The 21532-nt window shown below is 32.9% G+C and overlaps 1 protein-coding gene and 1 non-coding gene across 2 annotated transcripts in view; one reads left to right on the top strand and one right to left on the bottom strand.

Moving 5' to 3' along the window:
• The window catches only part of mAChR-A (muscarinic Acetylcholine Receptor, A-type), a 109322-nt gene that overhangs the window by 76957 nt on the left and 10833 nt on the right, over positions 1 to 21532 (top strand). The gene's annotated exons all lie outside the window — the stretch shown is intronic.
• LOC148284347 (U1 spliceosomal RNA) lies at positions 16095 to 16257 on the bottom strand. Its single transcript, XR_015825106.1, has one exon. It is a non-coding gene; the product is annotated as a U1 spliceosomal RNA (small nuclear RNA).

Raw genomic sequence — 21532 nt, 5'->3', positions numbered from 1 at the left:
AAATCAACAGTTGTAGAATATTTTTAATTTGAATAACTCAATTAGCATTATAAATTTATTCAATTGGCAACATAAAATATTTCAACCAAAATTAATACAATAAGCGTTTTAAGTGATTCTAGAATCAGGAAGTAAACAAAAATGAAATAAATGAATTTATAAATTGTAGGATAATAAACTTGCATGCTGAAAAAAAAAGTTTTCGTTCAAAATATTTGGGTCTCTTATATTCTGTATTTTATGTAGTAAACTTCGAGACTTGTGATTCCTGTCATGCTCTTGCCTTGTAGCCTAGCCGGTGGCGATTGGTTTTGCAAATGGAGGATCGCGGTTTTTTTTTTTTAAATCTTTTTTTATTTATTTTTTAAAAGAAATATCTGCGTTCTTATGATTTACCCAAATATTTCATTTTGAGGGCAATTTTCAACGAGTTGTAAATAACTCACTATTAGAAAATGGAATCAAGTTGGGGTAGAGTTGGATTCGAACCACAGACCTTTGGTCCGTGAGTCCGAGACACTAGCCACAGGACCACAACCTGATTTGAGCATGCATTTTCGGATAAACGCGATCAATCTTCAATTAAAAGCTTATTAATCGATCCTTCACGAACAAACTGTTGCAATGTATAATAAAATAGGTCTATATTACCTGCAGACGCCGTATTCAGCAAGCGAATCGTTCAATTGATGATTGAATTCTGACTTGCACTCTAATCTAAAATTTTTCATCACATATTGTGTGTAACTTAAGCATTTTAAAAATTAAGTTTATATGTGCAAGCTCTATCGGCTCACTAAAAAAGCTGTTGTAATTAAAATACAAATTTTGTCAATTTTTTCTTCGGATCAGTCTGGTTTTTGTTTGTCTGGAAGATATTGTTTTTAGCAATAAGCCCGCCAAAGCGCATTTACTTTTGTACTTGACGCTTTTAATAATAATAAATTAAAATTTATTGTGAAAAGAAATACATAAATGTTCATTGATTTTGGCATGAGCGATTTGCATATAAATTTGTATGGAATGAACCGAGTGAATAATTATTTACTGTTGAACACAAACATACTATTTTCAAAAATAGTTTAAAATAAACGTTGGAGCCGGACGGACGTCGCGTCGCTCGAGGTATTGTTGGTACGTCAACTAACGAAATACATTTTTCTGTACATCGCTAGCCTATTGCGTCTCCTAAAACTGAAAAAAATGAGAAAATTAAAACTCACTAAAATATTAATGTTTTATTAAAAATGAAATAATTGGCATAAGATACTTGTATAAGCGAAACAATGCATACCCATTATCAGTCATTTTGTATGGAATGTGAAGTTTGTCGAAAAATAAGTTATTGGACAGTATTTGAAAACGTTTAAGCGTACAAAATAAAATAAAACAATAAAAAACACATGAATTTTTTTAAGTACTTTTACTTTTTTATTAAAATATGAGTATTATAATTATAATTAATATTACTCTAAAAAAATAGCAGAATCACCAGTGAATGACCACTAATACCCCAGTAAACATAATACTCAGATTTAGCCACATCAAAACATTATAGAACACCCTAACACATTAGAATATGGATACATTCAAATAATTGCACAAGAAATAGCATCAAATAAAACACTTACCAGACCTTTCCTTATAAAAACACTATCAATCTCAGAACAATAACGGGAAGACGCACTATTACCTTTTGACAACTCACAGTTCAAAACTGATAGATTTGTTTCTTACCAAAAGATGTGTCCGCCTACTTTTGTCATAGTTTCTAGTGTTCAAAGTTTTTTGACTGGACACATGTGGCAATTCTTTTTATCTTGTGTTTTATTAACCAATTGTCATTTACTGGGGGGTAGTTATTTACTGGTGCTTTGACCCTATATACATAGTACATTTTCTAAAAAAGTAATGTACTCGTATATATTCCCTTCAATATTTCCCATAAAAATATTACCAGTTCTGAGTTGATGAAAAAAAATGAAAGATTCTAGTTCTTAGGAAGGAGTTGGAGAGTTATGAATATTACCTCTAACCGTAACCCGATACGGGGGTTGCTGTGAGGGAGGGGTTAAACGGTGGTAAGGGGGTCAGGGCTGGCGGTTACTCATTTTTCAATAAAACTTTATGCGATATCAATTTACACACTTCAGTCATTAAATCATCTTGGAGAAATTCAGTAATTTTGTTTTGCGCAACATTAGAATCACGTATGTTAGATTAAGTAAAAGTTGATTAATCAAATCACACTCAAAATGATTTTGAAAAGAAAATACGAACGTTATCCAAAATTTTAAAAAGTTAGTGAAATCTTAAATATTATAGTAAAAATACCTCTGAGTAATAAAGCGCCAAGCTATAGAGGAGCCCAAACGTAGGAAAACCATTCCATGACTGTTGGGTATTAAGTTAGCTACAGTTCACAGCAAAACAATGGGCCGTAATCAGGTCGAGAATTGCCAAATGGATATTCATTTGCGTTGTAAATATTTTTTTAATATGTACCTGTGTATTTATTATTGCAGGGTTATTCCAATTTATTTTACCACAATTCGCATATATTTATTTTCATTACATATTTGTTTATTTTTTTTATTTATTAATTCATTTTATTCAGAATATACTTATGTTACATTTATTGAAACATAAACCCCAACTCCATGGAACCGAAGTCCTGTGATGAGTTTGTTTGGTTGTCCGTCACATCTCCGAAACGGCGAGTCGTAGCAGCCTGAAATTCGGACACATTATTTAAGATGCGATTTCAAGGTTAAAATTGCTATTTTCGAGTAAAATTTGAATCTACCTCTACTCGATAAAAACTCAAACTTTATATGGATGCCTAGTGCGGCCCCGACATATTGCCCGTAATCAACTGTCATTATCAACAGTAAACATACTTTAAATCACAAATTTATCTCCTAAATTGAGGAAAAATAGTATCTGAAGTAAATATGTTGATATAGGGAAAGTTTTTAAGAAACATAATAAACGCGTCGGGAAAATAAATGCCAAAAATCAATGTAAATCATGGGAAAATATTCTAAATCAATTACCTATGAAATCTGTCTCCTTCAACAGCTTTGACGGTCCTACTGCTGCAACCAAACATACTGCAATTCACCATAGTCGATTTTTATTTATTATAACGTAAATAGCCAAGTTATTTACAGCTTACCCACCACATACCGCACACCGCATCTGAGGACATAAGTCTCCTTGGCGGTGCCCACATACACGGAAAATTTGCTCGTTGTCAAACGAGAAAAGCTGCCCGAAGGAGCTCTCTGAAATCTGGTAGCCTTAGCATCTTTGTGCTGAAAGAAAGTAATCCAGAAGTACATAATATGTACTTTATTGGATTGAGAAGAGAGGGAAGTGAATTCTTCACTGACTGGGATTAAATTGATTGGACATGATCAATTCGCCGAAATGATTACAAAACTTTTTAAAAGCCTTGAAATTCTTTTTAGAAGCCACCAGATCTGTAAATCCAACAGGACCTATAACAGGGCCACGGATAGTAGCGAGAAGTTCCATTCGTTAAACATAGAGAAGGGGAAAGGGACAAGACCACAGGATGTGTTCAGAAGATTGGTTAGGGTATCCGCAGCAGCACGAAGGGGAGTCAACAATATTAAAAACAAATAATTTTTGATTAAATTTACCATGACCTGATAAAAACTGCGTAGTCGAGTGATCGGGATAACCCAAGAAGATTCTAAGCGCTCACGGATTGAAGGAAAAAAAAGAAAGGTAACCCTCCCTGAAGAGGAAGATTCCCATCGCGATTGCCAAGTATTAAGAAGAGCATTTAAAGTCATCAATCAGTCAGCCAAGTTATTTACAAACAAAGCCAAGCACATCGACAAAAGCATTCGGTCGAACCGTTATGTTTATGTTGTCAAAAAAAAGGCCTTCAATTGGTTTCTAACCAACAAACCAACATCGCCTGCGTTCTTTGAAACATAGTAATAGGGCTTCTCTATAGGTTCACGCATTATTACTCTGAGAAAAATACGTATATTTTTTCTTCACGTTTTTTTATGATTATTACCAGCGACCGGGTTTCTGACTGGAGGGAGGCTAAACATTTTTTTGTCTTACACAAGTGCAAGCAGGGGTTGAAAATAAGTTTTTTTTAAATAATTATAGGAAAAAACAAGTTTAAATTGAAATAATTAAAGCATTCAGTAATAATTTTAAGTATTGTTTGAATGTATATAATAAAAACAGATGTAAAATACGTAATTTTTAAAAATGTGTTTGTATTATATTCATTTAAATTTTATGATAACTATAACAGGGGTCGCAGGCTGGTTAGTAGTTCCTTCAAAAGCCATGTCCCGGGGGTAGAGGTAATTTAATGATTCTCTGAAAGCAAATTCCTGGCTGTTAATTCGTATCCAATGATGTCATTGTTTTTATTTCAATGAATACAATAATGGGGAATGAACGTGCGTTACCTGATCGTTAAATATTATTTTACCAATCTGACGATGTCGGTTACGACGAGACCCGGTCACTGGTATAAATTGTAAATAAAAGTGGAATAAAATCGTAAACGTATTATTATTATATGATTAAAATGCAGTTCCCCGAGAATACCAGTTGCTAAACTCGGTTAGTGAGAAATGTTTATTTCCTTCAATGTTTTTGTTAAAACATTAGTTTTTGATTTTATTATTTGTGAAACTGCACTTTAATTCGGGGATTGTGTTTAAATTTTCTTACAAGTTATGTTCCGTCGGAAGATGCCCATTAGAAGGTAAAAACGTTAATTGGTCTAATATTTAATCAAATAGACAACAAAACCTAAATTTGCTGCAACAGAGAAAGTAAACATTTTAAAAAAGGGAATATGGAAGTCTAAGCATTTACAGGGCTTGTGGCCTGTCATCGTTCAAGTGTCCATTTTATACACTGTGTAATAATACTAATCTGCCTATGTTTCAAAATCATTAAATTTAGATCTAAATAACACCCTTGGGTGGAAATTCAACCTATCTAAAAATATTTGGACACGCTCAAAACATTGTGGAGAAAACAAGAGTTCAAATTTAATACACTAGCAGTTGTTTTCAGTATTTGGTAAAATACCCTACGTTTTGAAAAAAATTCTAAATACGAATGACATCACATTTTTCATAAATCGTTTTTACAATACTGGAAAAAATATAAGAGATTATGCAATTAACATGAATCTTTGCCGTTCTTAAATCGGCTGAATTTCTGTTGTTTTATAAATTTTTGATTAGAGAGAAATATCGAATTATCAATGTTTTTCATGTAATGGAAATTTATATCGTGTTTCGCAGAGAGATTAAGATAAACTTTTTTCACACCCCTTATCGCTTAGGGGATGTTAAAAGCCCGCGATAGCCTACCAATACCGCCCTTCATCTCAATCCTGTTGTTAAGGGAATCTTATCGGAGATAGGATCTTCTTATAATAACACGCGATTTCGATTAATTCTGGAAATAATTACGTCTTGACAGAAAAGAAGAATAATAATTCCTCCCCGTATTGAAACCGATCCTCGAGATGCTTTGCGCTTGAAATTGATTGAATTGTGGAATTATTAGGTGTAAAATCGATTGGGTTTATAAGTTCAATTATTCGTAGTTCTTATTGAAATTAAGCTCTTGAGAATGAAAACGGCCGTATATTTCCTGCAAAATAAAACACAAAATCTGCAGAAAGAACAGATATCAATAGTATTGGACGTAGTGATGAAATCGCACACACTTTTGAAACATTGAATCAATAATTATGAAAATTATAAAAATCTTTATTAATCATAATATTTACAATGTTATAAATACAAAAATTAATCAGTATTTATTTTAAAATAAAACAAAGGTTAAATAGCGGACTTATTATTATTACTAGCAATTTCTCACTGTCTGACCAAAAAACAAACAAAAAATACAGTAATGAAAAAAAGTTTAAAAAAACAATTTTCAAAAAAATGCGGTATCTGTTGCTTCCGTTATTAACATTTTATACATTTTCTTTCATTCAGTTGCATCTTCCAAATATTTATTTATATTTTAGATTAATTTATTTATTATAAACACTTTTAACACTCTTGAAAAAATTTTAATACTTATTATAAATTTTGACTGCCATGCATATGCATTTTGATGTATTTTGACTGTCATGCATATGCATTTTGATGTATTTTGACTGTCATGCATATGCATTTTGATGTATTTTGACTGTCATGCATATGCATTTTGATGTATTTTGACTGTCATGCATATGCATTTTGATGTATTTTGACTGTCATGCATATGCATTTTGATGTATTTTGACTGTCATGCATATGCATTTTGATGTATTTTGACTGTCATGCATATGCATTTTGATGTATTTTGACTGTCATGCATATGCATTTTGATGTATTTTGACTGTCATGCATATGATTGTTTCGTCGGTGAAATTTTTAATTTACTTTTATTGCTGGTGTTATGAAAGTGGTTTTTTCCGTGTACTAAATTATTCGGATCTTGATTTAACAATAAGACTGAGTTCCATTATATAAATTTACATAAATCCATTAATAATTGGCCTTATTATTTACACGATGAACGTAAATATGTTTGCCTGGGGATTCCAAACGCTATCGCGGCCGTAGAAAATACTTTTATCAAATCAAAATCACCAAAAATCAAAGTAAAAATTAAAAATCGATTGATCGCGTGTATTTACATACAAAATACAAGAGACCGATCGATTTTTGATTTTGATTTGATTTTTGATTGAAATCGATTTTTAAGAAAGATGATGGAGGTTGGGCTTATCCAGGTACCAATATACGTATAATGAGTTAGAAACTACCTTAAATATATATTTTCTTCAAGACCGTCAAAATAAATCCGACCTTCTTATCCTTTTTAAAATTATTAACTCACTTTTTGATGCGCCTGAACTACTGAGCCCAATAAAATTAAATATCCCAACTTGAAACCTGAGACAAAACTAACTCTTTCATACCGATAACCATAGAATTAACTATGGTTTTTTTTCCCTTATGTCAAGAATTCTTAGGTCTGCCAACAAACAAACCAGTCTTGATTTCTTTGATGACAAGTTGTCTTCTTTAATACGATCACTGAATCAAATTCAGTTATAAACACCTCTCTCCCGCTTACACTCCCACCAAGTCTACTATAAACCATTATACTTTCTTTTACAATAATTTTCTATGAATACATATGTCCTCAAAAATGCCTATTCGGCGTATGTATTAATAAATAAAATAAAATAAAAGTGTTATCTAGGGCCGCGAGAGCGTAGTTGTACACCATAGTTGTTGCACAAATATATAAAACCAACAAGACATGCATTTTAATAAGCACATGCACTGATAAGGACAAACATGCACTGATTAAATTATGAATAAATTTTATGCTGTTTGAGAAACAGTTGAAAAAAAGGGGAAGGGGATAGATGGAATGGAAGGGCTTGAGTTTAATAGGTTTAGAATGACTTTTACAACGGAACATCGTATAACGGGCTATATTGAAAGGTTTTTTGATTATTTTTATTTTTTTATGTTTATTTAAAAAATTTAGTTTTTTTACAATAAACATAAGAGGTAAAACAGTAAAAATAGTAAACAAAAAATCCCACTAAGGCATGGCCTGTTTGTGGGTATACAAGAATTGTTTATGAATTTTTTCTCCTATTATAAATAGACCGGTATAATATTTTTTATTGTTTTTTTTTTTTTTTTGCCCCACAACAGGCCAGAAGGACCAATTACAGTGGTGAATTACATCACAGAACACCCAGGATTGAGAAAAATCACATTTATTTTTTTGTGTTCTCACCGGGAATCGAACCCGGAACCTACCGTGCGCGAGTCAAGAGTCTTGACCACTACACCACGAAGGCCGCCAAGATTTATTTTAAGAAAGAGAAAAAAAAATCTGTAAAAGATTATAAGGTACTTTTTTATTTTATAGTAATAAAAAAAGGAAATAGAAAATATTAAAAAAAACATTAAAATATTCCTTATTATTAAAGGACAACAAAATATATCATGGAAAAAAAGAGTTAATTCCTTTAGTTTGAATCCAGGATAGAGCGTGTTTTTTGAAAGAAAGAAAATTTTGTAAGTTTGGGATCAATGAAATATTATCAGTAAAAAACTAATTGAAAGTTTTTGATCCTATAAAATATGCATGGCTCTGTGCTAGCCTCGTTTTACAATGTAGTATTTCTAACACACGATTCCTTCTTTGACTTGATCCATTTGAATTACTTGTAAATACATTTCGGTTCTTAAATATATATTTTAAACATCGAAAACAATATATTTTTCTTACATCTAAAAGTTCAAACATTATTTTTTAAAGCTTTCCTAATGTGAAATATTTCCATATTATTTACTTTTAACCCTTTATTATTTGTCAGCCTCGTGGTGTAATGGTCAGCGCGTTAGCCTGCCATGCAAGAGGTCTCGGGTTCGATTCCCGACAGGGGTTGATGTGAAATATTTATTTGAATGGGTGTATTCACACTAGAATATTTTCATAGTCCCTGGACTGGTACCTGAAGCGTAAGCCTGATCATCTTACCTTCATGTAACAAAAATGATCAAGATACGCTGCGATTGGTGTACCAACGCAGTGCCCTATGCACCATTAGGTGCGGAAAGGGAACGATGATGATTATTTGTTGGTTAGATTTTAACAGTATTTTGATTAAAGTCATGATTAAAATGAATAAAGTGATTTGGTATACAGTTCATTCAAATTGTTAACGCCCTCTGCTTTATGTTTGAATAGTAAAAATATGTCAAGTAAATCATTCTAGTGTTCCCTACTAGCACAAAGAGTATGTTTTTTTGTATGTAATGTGATTTGAAAGCACTTTCCGTAGTTATTGAAAGAAATTAATCGATTTCACTTTGCTGTTGTGCTTATTTAAAAGAATAAATATAATGAAAAAACATGAAAAGACCCTATTATTAAAAAAGGCATTTATTTATTTATTTTCAGTTCACAAACAGTAAAAGATATCGCAATATAAATACAATTCATAAAATAAAAAATAATAACACCAAACATTTTTCACCAATTATATGTGAACACCAATAGTCACAAAAGAAAAATTAAAAATTGTATATAAACCAAAATTTAGTTTTCATTTTATGTTATTAAAGCAGTTTATTAGAATTTAAATAAGAATAATTTTAATAAAATTTAATTTAAGATAGATGCAATTTATACAATCGAATATAATTTTACTAGATTATTAATAAAGCCTGGTATTAGTAATAAGTTTTTTTAATGTTTATCAATAAATTATAGCAATAATAGTCACAACAAAATAACATAAATAAAAAAACAATGCGTTCTCGTACATTTGATGGGAAATAAAATCTATTACTTCTACTACTACCATCACGCCATTTCCCCGTAGGGGTAGGCAGAGAGAATTGACCATCAAACACCTATCCGGTATACATTTCTAGCTTCTTCCACATTCATACATCTGGTCATACATGCCCTTCGGTTCTTTCTGCTTTTGAAATGACCAGACTTACGATTTTGGTTTAATTAATCATGCCACGTCTTCCTTGGTCGTCCTCGTCTCAAGTTACCGTTCATTTTCGCCATGTATACCTGCTTCTTTTACCATTCTTACATCGTCCATTCGTTCTATATGACCAAACCATCTCGGAGACCCTTCCTTATCTTATCAATTATACCTGACTCAGATTTACACTCTAGCATGATTTCATCATTCGTAACGCTGTCATACATTCATTTCACACACATTGGTCGAAGATATCGCATTTCAACCGCAGGCTTTCATTTTACCTCAGCCAGTTCCATTTTTCACTTCCATCATAAGTGTTATGACAAAAACTCCGTTGTGCACTGCCAGTTTAGCTTCAATCGACATACATTTTTATTAGCAATTACTGTGCTTAGTGCCCCGTCCATTTTGTTGCCCGCATTTATTCTTCTTTTAACATCTTTTTCTACTCTTCCATCTCTTAAAAACATGCTTCTCAGATACACAAACTCTTCTACTTATTCTAGACATTCGTTGTTTACATTTATTATGCAGTTGGTAACCTGACTTCTCCTTTCAAATACCATCACTTTTGACTTACTTTCGTTCATCATCAATTTGCTCTCCAGGTATACATCATACATTCTAGAGACTATTTGTTGCAAATCATCCTTAATGCATGCAACAGAACTGCATCATCATTAAAATATGAAAAAAATACGTAAAACAAAAAATAAAAACATTTTTTAAAAATTATTTATTCATAAAAATACATATGTATTACAAAAAAAAAAATAACCCCTCCTAAACTCTATAAGACCAAGAACCCTGTGTTGAGTTGGAGACAACATAATAGAAAGTGAAGGCATGTGCATTATCAAATAATAGCAAGAATAAAAAAATAAAAAAATCACTACATAAGTATATATTTCAATAAACATCTGGACACCACGCTTAATAGTATATAAATATATGCTATATCTCGCAGCAGTCTCCTGCAGTGGTCTCTCCTCCTAGACAAAATCCAAACTTGTTCACGCTTTCTGAAAATGGCTTTCGTTTTGGAGACCTTAATATGTTCATCCAGGACATTGAACACTCTTAGGGCCACAAAAGATAAATTCTTCTGAGCAAAAGTTGTACGTGCTTTGGTATTACATAATTAAAATTACAGGAAAACCGCGTGCGAACATTCTGCTGGGATTTCTTCTTGTAACCGCTGACCAGAAATGTGTTAAAAACATATATTTTTTTAATTGTCTAATGTCCAGTACCTTCATGAATTGAAACAATATCGATGGGAAAAAGGGGGGGGGGGAAATTAACCAAGCAAAACAAAAAAACCAAACCATCCTGCCACTTTCCCGTAAGGGTAGGTAGAGAAGATACAACGTGTTCATTTAGATTCAGATCTTTCTCTTCATTCTCAGGTCAATAAAACGGTAAGTGCTGGTTTCTTCCATCTCCGACAAATCAAATCCGTACGGAGAAATATTCCTATAAACGCAACTAAAGCTCTTGTGAATGCTTATGTCGTTTCGCGTCTAGATTACTGTGATGAAATATACACAAATCTCCCGAAATTCCAAACTGATAAACTTCAATCTGTTTTCAATGCAGCAGCAAGGCTTATTACGGGAGTAAAAAATATCCTCACATCTCACAACATCTTCTAGATTTGCACTGGTTAGAATAAAATACAAGCTTTGCTGGACAGTATTCAAATCCCTTCTTGAAATGGTTTCAAAATACCTATCAGACCTTTGTATTAGGGAAAATACATGTCAAAGAAAATCTACTATTAAGTCAGCATTTGATTCAGGCAGAGGAAAACTTGTCGAAATCCGGCGCTCCCCAAACACTAGATTCGGAGATCGTGCTTTTGCCGTTGCCGGCCCCTCGGCCTGGAACCAATTTTCTTAAATATTACGAATCATCGACAGTTCCAGTCAGTTCAGATCCCAACTAAAATTTCACATCTTTAGGTTATCATACCCTTAATTTTAAATCAGAAAATATAATATGTCACTTTAGCTTAGTTAGAATGTATGTTTAAGTATACAATTGTAAAGCGCCCCTGAGGTGAATTTTTACGAAAATGGCGCTATTTAAATCAGCCATTTTTTTTATTTACGTCATGTCACTTTGTCTTTACTTACAAATCTCGGTTCCTAAAAAAATCTTATTCTTTAATGATTACCAAGGGATAAAATTAGTTTATTTTCTAGTTGCATCTTCATTGTGTTAATCTTTCCTTGGCTTTGACAGAATAAGGTCAGAGAAAACTTAACAAAGTATTATGTACATATATTAATAGATAATGTTATAACGTTGAGTCTTGAGTAAACAAACTCTCAAGTCTTATAAATTATGCAAATATTGACGGTTATCGGTACAAGAATACAGAAAATGAAGTAGAGTTGAAATAAAATGGCTCTATACCATTTCAAAATATAAATATAGCGACAAGTTTATTTTATTTATTTATTGTCTGTTCATTATTACAAGAATTTCGAAATAAACAAACCATCCGCGTGATACTTAGGGATGCAAAATTACGTAATTTTACCAAAAGTCGCGGTAAAATACCGTAATTTACGGTATTTTACGGTAATTTTCCGTAAGAAACGAATTAGACGTACTAATATTTTTTTTTTAAAGATATTACAAATACGAATAGCTTTGTTTTAGGACACCTTACATGTCTGCGAAAACCAGGTTTAGATCCATTGAGTAGTTGTCGAGATTTATTATAAGTATGGGACGTTCAAGGTCATTCCATATGTATTTTTTTCGAATGAAGAAAATTTTTAAAAATCAAATATTTAAATAAACAAATGGTTGCCGACTTCTGCAGGGGAGAAGCGAGGGAAGCGTGGCCACGCGCTTGACAGTGTATCAGACCCCACCCCCCTTCTCTTTTCTCCCCTATATTTATTTTTGTAAATTTTATTTGTTCTAAAAAAATATTTTAATGTGCCAATATGTCTTCTGGCTCATACTGATCATCGTGGTTTCGGATGTGACAGTGTTAAAAAAACACCATGTATAAAAACATAATTGAAATGATAATTGAGATATGTTTTCTAGAAACTCACTCAATACTATAGTAAGAAATATAAGAAATAGGAGTAATAAATAAAAAGCCGAATAGGGGTAGGTACTCAATTTAATAATACAAAAATACATAATTATTCCCTGGTAAAACCTTGGTATAAGAAAATCTAATGAGTAAGGCCTTTTATCAAATTTATTAAAAGACAGAGTTGTATTAGTAACTGCCGTACTCGAAGAGAATCGTCGGTTCCGTTGTGCATTTTTCACTATTTACTGAGCTTTCCCTTTGTAGTATTTTTCTTCCCTTGTCGGGATATTTACCTTCCATTCTAGCACCTTATTGTTGTGCATTTAGCTGCTGCAGGTGAGAATACAGCGCGGCGCTGGGGGAGTATCGGCGAGGGTGGGGGCTGGCCTTCGCCGCGGGACTGCCCGAGTTCTCACCTGGGGATGAGGCAGCCCCGTGATTTTTAATTTATTCGTTAATTGACTGTCAAACTGAGCCCAGTTTTTATTTTATTTAAATTTCTCGCATTCCATGATTTTCTAAAGTTTTGTAATTTTGAAAATCCCCACCGAAACATCGAAATTGTGCCGCCCGCGCCCGTGACGTCACGAGTTCAAGTCGGTGAGTTTTTTGACATTTCAAAGTACATCAGCATCATCACTACCTTTCCGCACCTAATGGTGCATAGGGCACTGGATTGGCCCACCAATTGCAGCGTATCTTGACCATTTTTGCATGAAGGTACCAGTCCAGGGACTACGAAATATTTTTAGTGTAAAAACACCTTTTTAAATTTTTTTAAACTAAATTTCATAAAACATACATGGTTTTTTAAAAATTCTATACATATCTACTTTTTATACATCAAAAAAATATTTTCACTTTTAACTCCCAAAAAAAGAGACTAACTCTTGTGCTTGGTAAGCGACTTAGACTGTTGTAGTTGTTTATTTATAAGAGTTTACATAATTTTGAATACCCGAGTGCATGAGAAAAAAACATGAAATAATAATACATTCGTACTAATTATCATTTAATGCAGTTTTTACACGTGTTCAAAAAATTTCTTTAGATTTAAATAAATATTTCAAATCAATCATGTCGGGAATCGAACCCGAAACCGCTTGCATGGTAGGCAAACGCGCTGATTATTACTGCGCGAGGCCGACCCCAAAGTACAACCCGCGCAATTCTAAAAACAAATTATTTTTACCGGCTCAACGTCAAAACACGATAAACGTTAAAAAATCGCTACCTCGAATCCGGAAATCTACCACAACAGCATAAAACGCTGTTATTTTTATTTATTTTTCGAAAACATTTTGTCTAAAACAATTTTTTTTTAAAACACGATTGAAAGCAAACACTAGCTTCCAGTGTAATCCAAAGAGTAACTAAAAATACCAAAATTTAATTTAAAACTGTGCGAAAACATTTTTCAGAAGGAATATCGACGTCTAGACATTTACATTGGCTGATTTGGGTGGCTGCTATCGTATATTAGAATAAGTAAGTTCAGTGCTATGGAAATTGTATATAAAAAAACGTTTCTTCTGCGCTGTAAAAATTAGAGCGTTGAATTGTTCGGCGAAGTTTCTCGAAAATGTATGAAAAAGTTAATAAAAATATTTTTAATAAAACGAACTACTTTAAAACGACGTCATTAGTTCTTCCGAATCAACCGATAATAGTGTTGCGATTGATTCTGGTTTACGGAAAGCCAATTCGCAAATCAGCAGAACTCACCGGAGAGAACTTATAACGTCACACGCGGAGTCATTTCAAAATTACAAAATTAAAAAAAACCATAGCGCTTATAATACGATACATAAAATGATATATATTTTTTTAAAACTTAGTTTAAAACCACTAATCTCCCCATTTCAACTAGCACCAGCAACCAGATTATACCAGTGCAGTGAGTGGTAGCCTTTTTGGCTAGGGGTGTCAAAATACTGAAAAAACAGACTTAACCGGGTGCCGTCCGTGTAACATCTAGGGAATACAAATAATTTTTGCGGGCCGAATAAATGAGGTGGTTTTGTTTTTTAACTATTTATTAATTATTATTAAAAAGCTAAATCAAATAACTAATTCCATAGGTGACTTTTTTAGTTGCTAGTTTTTTAAATGACGGTTGGTATTTTTGACATTTTAAAAACAAGCAAGCATTACAAACTTTATCAGTTAAGTCGGTTTTTTCATTTGTTTTAACATTATTCAACGCCGAAAATAAGGTCTCACAAAAGTAGGAAAGCCCCATGGTACAGTGGATCACTTTTTTTTAAACCTCCGTAGCGCTGAAGTTTATTCCTAAATTCTGGTCTCTTTGATAACACCGAAAGAAGCATTCATAGTCTTTGTAGTAATGGTTTCAGTTTGCCATTTTATAGCCTATTTTATAAGAAACATTTTTTTTAATGGGTTCACAGTGGATCAACCTTAAGGTTAAAGCGGATTGTACTAGTATACACTAAATGGTGTTAGTTTAAATAATAAAATATTTATTTGTTTATTTAAAACTTCATGTTCTACGAATAAGTACTTTGGCGGACTTATTGTTAAAAAGCAATATCTTCCAGCCAATCAAAAAACAGACTGGTCAAAAGAAAAGCTGATCAAAATTTTTTACTAAAAAACGAAAATGTAAACGTAAAAAACCCACTTAATTAAAAATAAGCTGTTTTTCAAATGGGAGATAAGGTTTGCATATATTAACTTCAAAAAGAACATTATGTTATACATTAAAGGACGACGAATGTGAATGTTTCTGCCGTGTCTTGAAGGTGGCTAGAATGTGCATTTTTTTAAAAGAGGTAGCTCATTCCTAAGTCTAGCACCTTAAACGGAAAAGTAATAGCTGAAAAATGATATGCTATTTCGAGGGATGGAAAGTGTTCTCTCCTGAAAACTACGAAGCGAAAAACCATGATCAGAAAGGTAAATGAAATTCTCAGCAAGATATTTTGGAGCAAAAGGGCTGTAAATAAAGAAGTGAGAGAGATTGAAATTATGCGCTGAAAAAACGAAGCCACTTGAGTTCGGAGCGAAAGGGTCATACATGGTCATGTTTGTTGGACATACTGTGCTTTATATAAATTCTCAATTCTATCAGGCTTTGAAGGTAAAAATCACAATGTCTATTTAGAGTCATCACTTTTGGTTATCCACAAAATTGGAATTGACTTACAACTTTTTATTTGCATAAAAAAAAGGGGTCTTCTTTAACTTAAGCAACTACACCGTAAACTAAAATAGTGTACTTGTATCTTGTACATCAAACATTCCATCCACGTTAAAACAAAACTTTTTTTAAAAAGTCTCATCCTTAATGTAATGACCGAAGTATCGCAGCGTGTCTTTCAGTTCTGATGTAAAGGTAACTAATGTGGCAGAGGGTGGTATTAACCAACACCTATTGCGAATGATCTACTGTCACCCATTAGCCGTGCTCTCACCACTACAACATGTGCTGTCGAAGATGATATAATTAATGCGGGAGCAGCGCGTACGCAGTCCCGACTATCAAAAATTACGCGCCCGAGTTATCCGCATTAGGGATAATCGCAAGGGTCAGCCCAACCGAAGTGCAATGGAAGAGCCTCGACCTGGGGGAACCGCCTTGTTGATCACGGTATCCCCTACGCCAGGTAAGTATGCTTTAAGCTGGAATTCCCGAGCTACATATCAACTGGAACTGCGTTTTCACGAGCGCGATGCAAACGATACTAGCGCCATCTTACGGTTGATGTTTGAAAAGAAGTTTTATTCTCTGGGCTTGCCATCGCGATTTTTTACATTCAATAGATTCTTCCTACAGATATTATAAATAACATACAATTTAAATTTGTGTGTACGGTGTAGTGGTCAGTGCGTTGTCCTACCATGCAAGAGACTTGGGTTCGACTCCCGATGTTTCCTAGGTTTTTTTACACTTTTTTAGGCTACGCCCATGTGGTATTTTTTATTTAATTATTTAGTCTGTTTTTTTTATGCTATGTTTATTAAAGGACAACCTGCGTAAAGAAAAAAAAGCCAAGGGAAATATCTCATACTTCTTCTTCAGCCTCCTGTTCTCCACTGCTGGATATAGGCCTCTTACATATTCTTCTTTTTTTTTCTTTCTTTGGGTCGATTGCTGCTTGCTGCCAATTTTTACCCCCCACAGCGGCTATGTAGTCGGACCATCTTTTCTTCTTAAAATTTTAGGAGTCCATCTTGTGGGTCTTGTCTCGCAACATGTCCTGCCCATTGCCGCTTTAGTCTTGCTACGCGATCCATGATATCCGCTATTCTGGTTCTGTTCCTAATTTCTTATTCTGTCTCTTAGGCTTATACCAAGTATGGCTTTTTCCATGGATCGCTGTGTGCATTTGAGCTATTCTACATTTCTTTTTGTAAGGGCTATGGTCTCTAATGCGTATGTAGTCACTGGCAGTATACATGATTCATCTGTTTTCCTTTTCAGACAAATCGGAATATCTTTATTGTCTAGTATGTGTCAAAGTTTTCTAAAAGCTGCCCAACTCGTTCCTATTCTTCCTGGCAGTTCCGCCGTTTGATTTTCCTTGCCCAGTTTTATCTTATGTCCAAGATATATGTATTCATCTACTATTTCGAGGTTTTAATTGTTAACAGTAATGATCTTGTTTTCCAGACTTAAAATTGTTGTTTTTGTAATTTTCAGGTGTTTTTGTAATGTATCACATGCTACAAATACCAATAAAAACATGTGAAATGGATTTAGAAAAATTAAATGTATTTTTAAAATCAATATGGATATTATGGAAAAATGTTTTCGTACATAATTTTTGAAATAAAATTGTTGAAAAATATGTCTCGAAAACGCGAAATGTTTGACCTTGACAATTGTGACGTCAAGATTCGTGACTATGTTCTCCTAAAGTTTAAACGGTCACAAATAAAATTGAAAATTTAACCCAAACGTGACGTGTCAGGGGCCCGGCCAATGCAATAAACCGTTTTTGCGGGATTTAAAAATTACAAATTAAATAATATATTTTACTCGACAGTATTTTATAGACCTTTGTTGATTTAAAATTGTAAAGAAAAATACGAGTATGATATTTCTCTACTAATAAAAATAACCCACCTTTTGAATAAAATCATCATTCTCATTTTACCTTCTGATCTCTGTTGTAACATTTATATTTTTATAGTCTAGGGTAGTAAAAAAATTGGGAGCGTAAAAAGACGTGGGTTTACAGTTTTAAAATATTAATCTTTAAATATCCCCCAACAATGCAGTTGAATGGACCAGTCAGAACACCTCCCTACACTTTTAGTACAATGCAATTTTTAAGGTTTCAGCTTTGTTCTCTCGCCGCGAGATGGCACCTGAGTAGTGCTTCTCTCAACTTTACTTTCTTCGCTCTCCTCTATTTTCTCCCTTTAATGATGCTCATTTTACTCTAGTCCACTCGTCTTCCCGAGGGCGAAATCTTCAAAAATCCTCGTGTTTTTACGGGATAAACTTTGCAATTGAACCTATTCTTCCTGGGTTTTAGTTCATTTTTCAAGATTTATATCACAAAAGAAACGAGAGTAAAAAAATGATAGAGCATCATCATCATTACCATCAAACCCTTATGCGCACCTGGTAGTGCATAGGGTACTGCATTGGAAATATACGTGCATTTTTATTTATCAGTAAATAGCGTCCTTCATTTTTTATTTTTTATAGCTGAAGCCTTTACCGTGTGGGTGAGATTCATTCAGCTGAACCAATTTTCCTACTAGGCAACGCCTGAAAACAATTATCCAATTTTCATACGTCTTTTTTTAAATTTATTTTATTTATATTTTTTTAATTTTACAATACGCCTAAGGAGCATACGTACAAACATAGTAAGTAATAATTTAAAAAATATACGAAAGGTTTTTTATTTGATTTATTTATATACATGTAGAAACTGAAAAAGCATGCTGCAATGCAAAATCAAAAGTGAAAAAAAACGGATAAGAAAAACTTTAGGATTAAAAAGCAAATAGTAAATAACTTGTAAAAAGTTTAAACAAATTAATAGTAAAAATAAATAATAAAAGTTAATTTACAGTAAGTATATAAGATAATAATGTATAACCATAGAATGAGGAATTCTAGCCCAACCCAGAATTAAATTTTAAAAATGTATTCGTGTACACGCGATATTTAAAAATTTCGGAGTAGGATGAAAAATCTCAAAAACGCACGCAAAAATAAATAAAAAATGTTGAAAATAGTATTCATTTAAAAATCGTAAATAAAGACGTCACTCCTTATGTTTACGTGTATTATTTCCGGTTTCCGCTTTAAAGCCCCCGCACCTTGTAAGGAACGTTTTGACCATAGAAAAAAAGAGTATAATTTGTATAATTTGACATTTCAACCAGAGATTATGTAAACTTTCTAGGTTTCTCTAAATCGAAATGTTCGTAAAAAACAACCATAACATAGAAATGAGCAAATTACGATCAACTAAATGAAGTAATCAAAGCAATATTCCATAGATTCTTGTCAGGTCAGTGAAAGTAAGAACGCCAACCGTTTCATGACGTCACTACTGAAAAGTGACTCATGATTACAGTCATTTGGCGCGGTATTTGATAAATGTAACTTTAAAAAATCATATCTTTGTAAATAACGCACAAAAAAATATATATATATTTATATTTTTGCTTAGTTAAATAGTACGCTATTAAAAAAAATAATTTAGAAAACAGTGGAATTCCTCATTAAGAATAGTCCAGAAGGAGCGCGTAGAATCATATTTAAATACATCGGACTGTGTCCAATAATTCCCCCACTTAGGCACACTTTCGCCGCGCGCATACTTGAAGTCACCGCGTAATATTGCCAGATCGCGAAGAATATATGGTATTGTCTGTTACCTACTAAACGTCGGGTTATGTCGCCTGCCTAGTAAGTTCCACATAAATTGCTTAAATTGCGCATAAATTGCTTCATCCGCGTTGATATCGTTTCGTAAAAATCGTCGCGTGAGAACGTTTTTTACTTCACGCTCGTTTTGGATAAATCTTCAGACTAACATGGTATGTGTAATGCATAGATAGAGTAAAAGATTGTACTTACAGTTTTACTATCTTTTATTAATACAAAAGATACAATATATAAACTTAACTAAACTTAATATAAAAGAAACTGGAAATACTTAAAAATAACTCAAGGAATCTAATTTGTGAAACTTAAAATAAAGCAGTTAAGAAAAAGTATGAAATCGTAACAATTAAAATTAAATCAAGTTTTTGTCTAAAGAACGTTTGTCACCGAACACAGCCAAAACGCTTCTCTCGGTGTCTGTCGCTCGGACCTGGCGCGCGACGTCACGTGTGACGTCTATAGTGATGCCACAAATATAACCATAACACAAATGTAAGGTTAAAAAAACAAATTGTTGATTTTTCTAACATTTTATTGTGCACTCGGAAACATTCAATGAAACAACAGAGTAGATAAGTAAAGGGTCATTTAATAAGAGTAGTTTAATTAAAGAACTTTGAACTTAAAATATAAAACAAAATTTATTTTAGGGTAAAAAAATGACTACCCTGACAACACAAACAAAATGTCCATTTTATTTTCTTTTATAATATGACGGATGGAAAAATAATTCAATTTATAAGTGATGCATTTGCTACTTACACGTGCATTTGCTACTTACACATGAAATGTGATCCCATCCTGTTTCTTTACAATCCAAGAAGTATATTTACACTTTGACACGACACAACACGGCATATTTGAATTCAAATCTTGAGTTGCGTTCTGAGCGACGTCGACAAATAAACTAATGGGTCAAAACGTAAAACTACTCATTTAAGAGTAGTTAAGTCGCCTTCTGTTTGATGCGCGTATGCGGTTTCTGGACTATTCTTAATTTTTGGTTTCATAATATACGAGTATTATAATATTATCCCCTCATACCAGCACTTTTGCTGATTGAGAATGTTTTGTAGAAGTAAAATATGTAACGTAATGTAATTTAATATGTGATGTATTTTGCATAAATGATAAGATGAAATGAACGTAGTTATACAGAAAACAGCCAGCCATAGAAAAGTAAAACTGAGATAATAGCCATTTTGTGAAAAGAGTGAATTATAAAATAAATCTACACAATAGTTAGAATGTTTTTGACACTAACAAATGATAAGCAATAAATACATAAGTTTTTTTAAATATTACAAACAAGAATCTTATTATGTAGGTATTCGACCAGTTTAAAAGATTTTTAAAGTACCATAAGATTTTTCTAGTTTTGTGGGTGTTTTCTGCGAATTGACAAATGCCGTTTTTGTGATCGACATCTTTTTCCGAAGGTGATTAATACAGTTTTTTGTATGAAAGCGGTCAGGCTGTTTTAGCAGAACATAGAATCGACCTTACTGCACCCAAAAACGTCAATATCTAATTTTTCCAAAATTGTGGACCAGTCCAGCAGCAGCCAGCTGCTTTCTGCATAACTACGTTCAAATATGAATACATATTACATATTTAGCAGCTATCTCTTTTCTATTCAATATCTTCTTATTCGTTATGTTATTCTTCTCTACATTACCTTTACGTAAACCCTTAAAGTTATTTTTGTAAAATAAATAAATAATTGACAGGAGTAGGTACTTTGATAAGTACTTTTATAATCGTCTCATTTAGTTTAATTCTGGATTTACCTACAAATTTTTAATCTAATAAATTACTTTCAGAACTCCTACTCGGCCGCCTGAAGTTGGGAAAACTTTTAAATATAGCACCATCTGTTGGTAGCTTTTTCCACTACAAATTTAATTTATTCTCTTCCCGCTAGATCGCGCTGGCGGCGCTATTTTGCGTCGTAATGACACCGTCCGACGCCGACGCGACCGACTCTTAGAATTTATTAACAAAATAAATGTAATATCATTATGAGTATTTG

The sequence above is a fragment of the Micrasema longulum genome, unplaced genomic scaffold (genome assembly GCF_059751315.1).
Source record: "Micrasema longulum isolate JH-2025_06_02 unplaced genomic scaffold, ASM5975131v1 h1tg000129l, whole genome shotgun sequence".
Lineage (NCBI taxonomy): Eukaryota > Metazoa > Arthropoda > Insecta > Trichoptera > Brachycentridae > Micrasema > Micrasema longulum.
Note: the sequence above shows the minus strand (reverse complement) of the source record. Positions and strands in the feature narration are given on the sequence as shown.